A 6,002-nucleotide genomic window follows, 5' to 3' on the forward strand; every position below is an offset into this window, starting at 1 on the left:
GCAGCATAAAATGTGTTATGTGAAGGTTATTTGCATCAAAGTAAAATAACTGAGTAAAATAACTGAGTCATGGTGGTTGGCAGAAATGCAAATCAGGATGCAAATGATGCTGTACAACAACCTCAGGCAGTGATAACTCATCACTATCAGTATAAAAATACACCGCCTCAGTGACCTTATGGGAAGGAGATTTTGGATCTTATCACTGCAACACACTTTTGGAGGACAGGAATCATGAAAATACTTTGAGCAGACAGATAAAAGTTTTAGACTGTAAAGCACTTTGGATAAAAGCGCTATATAATGCAGTCATTTAGATTATCTTTACCATAATATTTTACCAAAACCACTTTTTAATTTTGGGACATTTTGGTAAGGAAATGGTAGTAAGGAAACATTAATGTCCTGGCTGTGAGCTGAGATAATGCAGTTAAATCTCTAATGTGGTTTATTTTTAATGAGGCAGTGAACCTCTGCATCATGACAAATTCTTCACACAAATGACAGAACATTTTTATAATGTCAATTTTATTGATTTTTACTATTACATTTCAATTTAAACAGCACAGTGGCCTTTACATTCTCAGAGATAATTAAAAAAAATACATAAGTAAATAAAAATAAATGAAATAGAATGCTAAAATGACCTTGTATATCGCCTCCTCACTCTTTTGCTAAATCCCAAACTCCTGCCTCTGTAGCCCTTCACCACCCACCTAAATCTTCCACTATATCCTCCAGCCTCCCCTGCATGTGCAGGGGCGTGCTTTGAGAAAGTCATGGGGCATCACAGTGAGCAGGAGGCCCTCTGTGTGGAGTAAAAAGGTGAGGACAGGGATAACCGGACAGCTCCATAAATCCTTCACTGGGTACGTGCTCCCTCTGACTGGTCCGGGTGATGTGTACAAAGGAGGAGGTGAGGTGTGAATAACGTGAGGACCGACTCCCAGGACACAGCTGCCCCCCCCCCCCCGAGCCCGGCCACAATAGAGACAAAACAGACACCCTGTTTCCTTGACTCTCTCACCCTCGTGAGCATGGCAGCAACAAAGCAGCAGGATTCCCTCCAGAAACTGGACACAAAGGTGCTCACGTCCTGTGTTTGCATTCAGTGTTCATCTGCCTCATCTATCCTGTGATGACAAGGCGTACATTTTGAGAAATGAGTGAATATGAGCAGTGAAAGGGATGAAAGCAGAGGTACTTGAGTATTTCCATTTTCTGCTACTTTGTACTTCTGCTCCTCTACATTTCAGTTAGAAATGTACTTTTTACTTCATTACATTATTTTGACAGCTGTAGTTACTAGTTACTTTTCAGATAAATACTATGCATACTAAAGTAAATGATAAGTTTATGAAATACAACACATTATTAAAGATTAAACCAGTGGTTCCTAATCTTTTTGGCTTGTGACCGCTCACAAAAAAAGCAGTGTCTGGTTGGGACTCCTTGTTATGTTTCAGATGTCTGTGAGTTGTTAGCATTTCCACCAAAGAGAGATTTCCCCTCTAAATTTCTCAGATAGTTTTATTTAAATAGCTATTTGAGGCCCCAAGAGGTAAAATGATCCAATATTTCACAAAAATGCAAAGATTGTAGAAAAGTCCAAAAAATAAAAACAAATTTGTGTAGCAGAACTTTATTCGACCCCTAGGTTGGGAACCACTGGATGAAACTACCTAACTGTACGTCAAGTATTTTTTACATTGTTGTATTGCTACTTTTAAATAAATAATTACTAATTATAATAATAATAATAAATAATAATAATTAAAACATGCATATTATACATACATATACTTATTACTTCCCACCTTTATATAAAGCATACCATAGTTTTAAGTGCACGCTATTTGCAAGTTTTTTTGGATTTCATTACAATGAAACTCAACGTCCTTGAGATAGGTGATCCATCACATTGATCATATGTTGAAGTAACCTTATTGTAAAGTGGTTATACAGTTGAGAGCAGTCACTGTTTTAAAACCTCTTTAATGTTGGTGTGAAGACCACACTGACAAATTTCCAAATCACTCCCTGCTATGTAACAAAAAGATAAAGGCAGAGTAACGTCCACTGTGAGTCTCTGTAGTTTCATTTTGCTACTATACTGAAATGAATGGACTCTACTAGTAGTCAGAAAGGAAGGAAATACATCTAAATATTTTGGTATGCTGTTTGAAAATGCCAGTCAGTAATGTACTGTAGAATATGATTTGAATTTGCTCGGCTAAAACATGCAAAAGCACAGGTGTATGCTCTGATGCATCATTTCTTGTGGGTATGGAGAAAACTGGAGAAAGAGTCAGAACCTACAAGGTCTCAATAAAAAGGGCTGAGATGCTGTCTGCCCTGTGATTTAGGCTGATAAAACGGGTGCATTTTTAAATGGAAGTCTTGGCTTGTGCAGCTTTAACTCTCTCGTGTGTCTCCTGGTCGTCATGCAGCTGCCTGGCATTGAGGAAAAGGAGAGCTGTGGTCCGACCACCTGGCAGAGAGCCCAGCCAGACTCAGGAAGTGTCTGAGGGGGGTGAGGGGTGGGGGGCAGAGGGTGCTCCCTCCTCCGCCTCCCTCCCTCTCCATTCAGCTCCTCACCTCAAAGCATTAGTAATGCATTCCTCCAGTCCAGCAACAAGCAGGGTAATTCAATTTCCTAGACAGTGAGACCGTGTGAAATTTCATTTGCATCTCTGGGTCTGTGTAAGACAGGTTGTAAATACCTCTCTGCCTCCATCACGCTTTGTTTACTGCTTTGTTTAGTTCGGCCCCCACAATCATCAGCAGGGAACCCAGGAGATGATGTAATCTCTAGGTTCATCTTTTGAGACAGAAAATACCTCGAAAGATTAGAGAAAAGTGTTGTAATTACTGTCAAGAAAGTGGTGCATTTTAATATTTTAGTAGTCACATAGTAAGACACGTTTTGAATGAATGACAAAAGTTCAGTCAAACATTTATAGACCAAATAATAAAAAAAGGCCGAAGCCTGGTCCAAATATGTTAAGATTCAGAAGATAAAAACAGTATGTTTTTAAGGTAAAGAAGGTCCAGTCCCTCTATCTTTTTCTAATCCAGTCAGTGTTTGGGGCGACAGCAGCTGGCTGGCGGTATGAAGGAAGTTGACAAAACCAGACTGGTGGCCCAGTGCTGACACTGACCTCTCGCCTGCTGTCGGCCCAGAGGGGTCAAAAACACAAAACTGCCTTTCTGCATACACATATAATCTCCAGGAGAAATACCACTACTACTTTCTCTAAAAATCATGCACATTCTGTATAGAAGGTAGACAAGATCAATCTTACAACTTAAGAAGTAACTGAATTTAAAAAAAGTGTGTGTTCACATTATATTTCCATAATCACATTTATAACCTTGTAAAGAAACTAAATTAGGCTTTCATTTTCTTAAAAAGGAAATCTCAGGCATTAACTAGTTTTCCTCTCTTCTCTTTGGCAGCAGTCTTACATTACTTTTAACTTTTTTATGTGCATCACATATTCATAAGTTTGTTCATCATCAGACAAAAGAGCAAAAAATACTCACTCTATACTAAAGACATAATAAATACCACACTTATTTATACCCGGGGCATTACTTATAATTTCTGGAAATTACAGTGCAAAGTATTCGGCCCCCTTGAACTTTGCGACCTTTTGCCACATTTCAGGCTTCAAACATAAAGATATGAAACTGTAATTTTCTGTGAAGAATCAACAACAAGTGGGACACAATCATGAAGTGGAACGAAATTTATTGGATATTTCAAACTTTTTTAACAAATCAAAAACTGAAAAATTGGGCGTGCAAAATGATTCATCCCCTTTACTTTCAGTACAGCAAACTCTCTCCAGAAGTTCAGTGAGGATCTCTGAATGATCCAATGTTGACCTAAATGACTAATGATGATAAATAGAATCCACCTGTGTGTAATCAAGTCTCCGTATAAATGCACCTGCACTGCGATAGTCTCAGAAGTCCGTTTAAAGCGCAGAGAGCATCATGAAGAACAAGGAACACACCAGGCAGGTCTGAGATACTTTTGTGGAGAAGTTTAAAGCGGGATTTGGATACAAAAAGATTTCCCAAGCTTTAAACACCCCAAGGAGCACTGTGCAAGCGATAATATTGAAATGGAAGGAGTATCAGACCACTGCAAATCTACCAAGACCTGGCCGTCCCTCTAAACTTTCAGCTCATACAAGGAGAAGACTGATCAGAGATGCAGCCAAGAGGCCCATGATCACTCTGGATGAACTGCGGAGATCTACAGCTGAGGTGTGAGACTCTGTCCATAGGACAACAATCAGCCGTATACTGCACAAATCTGGCCTTTATGGAAGAGTGGCAAGAAGAAAGCCATTTCTTAAAGATACCCATAAAAAATGTTGTTTAAAGTTTGCCACAAGCCACCTGGGAGACACCCCAAACATGTGGAAGAAGGTGCTCTGGTCAGATGAAACCAAAATTGAACTTTTTGGCAACAATGCAAAACGTTATGTTTGGCGTAAAAGCAACACAGCTCATCACCCTGAACACACCATCCCCAGTGTCAAACATGGTGGTGGCAGCATCATGGTTTGGGCCTGCTTTTCTTCAGCGGGGACAGGGAAGATGGTTACAATTGATGGGAAGATGGATGGAGCCAAATACAGGACCATTCTGGAAGAAAACCTGATGGAGTCTGCAAAAGACCTGAGACTGGGACGGAGATTTGTCTTCCAACAAGACAATGATCCAAAACATAAAGCAAAATCTACAATGGAATGGTTCAAAAATAAACATATCCAGGTGTTAGAATGGCCAAGTCAAAGTCCAGACCTGAATCCAATTGAGAATCTGTGGAAAGAACTGAAAACTGCTGTTCACAAATGCTCTCCATCCAACCTCACATACCCCAGACATACCCCAAGCAACTTACAGCTGTAATCGCAGCAAAAGGTGGTGCTACAAAGTATTAACTTAAGGGGGCTGAATAATTTTGCACGCCCAATTTTTCAGTTTTTGATTTGTTAAAGTTTGAAATATCCAATAAACTTCGTTCCACTTCATGATTGTGTCCCACTTGCTGTTGATTCTTCACAAAATTAGTTTTATATCTTTTGTTTAAAGCCTGAAATGTGGCAAAAGGTCGCAAAGTTCAAGGGGGCCGAATACTTTCGCAAGGCACTGTATTTCTTGTCTTTAAAGCTTATTTTCTAGTTATGTGATTATATTGTTTATATTTCACCTCGTTAAATATCACCTTTTGCTGTCGTTATAATTGAATTTTTCCGCGGGTATATCAGTTTCATCTAATTTCCTATTAAGTACTTACTTCATGAAACCAATGTTAGGCTCAGTAAAGAAGGGTAATGCCAAGACTAAGTTGTATTTTCTTCGTGTTACAGACCCCATATCATCTTCAGAGTCTGCTCAGATGTTTCATGAGGAATGTAATTGTTTTAAATACTCAAGTTTTCTCTCTCTTTGTTGTGCTATACATGTGATTGTTGTAAATTAATGTGTATTCTTTTGTAACTATGTGATACCAATCTTACCCTGCCATTTTGGCCAGGTCTCTCTTGTAAAAAAAAAAATGTAAAAAAAAAAAAAAAAAACTCAGTAAAGGCAACATTAAAATCAACTGGGCAGCATTAAAATATACTTCACATACTACTGTATAAACCTACTAGAAAAAAAACGACCCTTTGTTGGAATGGGTTAAAACCGTTCTTCTGTATAATTGTATTGTATCACATACTGTGTATATTGACTATCATAATTGTATATGTTGTATATTTGTCGTATATACAACATAATATATTTGTCTCGTAAAGAGTTGTGGTTTCTGTGTTTTACTTGTTAAAAACACAAAAGAATAGTGTTAACAAAAGAAAAAACAACCAATTCCTCTGTAAAAGTAAATGGGAGTGACGACAGAGCTTGCAGTGGAATTATGCTGCTACCTAGTGTCTGTTCCTGGTCAGGATGTAATAAAGAAATCCAACGAGCAGGTGCAC

The sequence above is a fragment of the Siniperca chuatsi genome, linkage group LG21, assembly GCF_020085105.1.
Source record: "Siniperca chuatsi isolate FFG_IHB_CAS linkage group LG21, ASM2008510v1, whole genome shotgun sequence".
NCBI lineage: Eukaryota > Metazoa > Chordata > Actinopteri > Centrarchiformes > Sinipercidae > Siniperca > Siniperca chuatsi.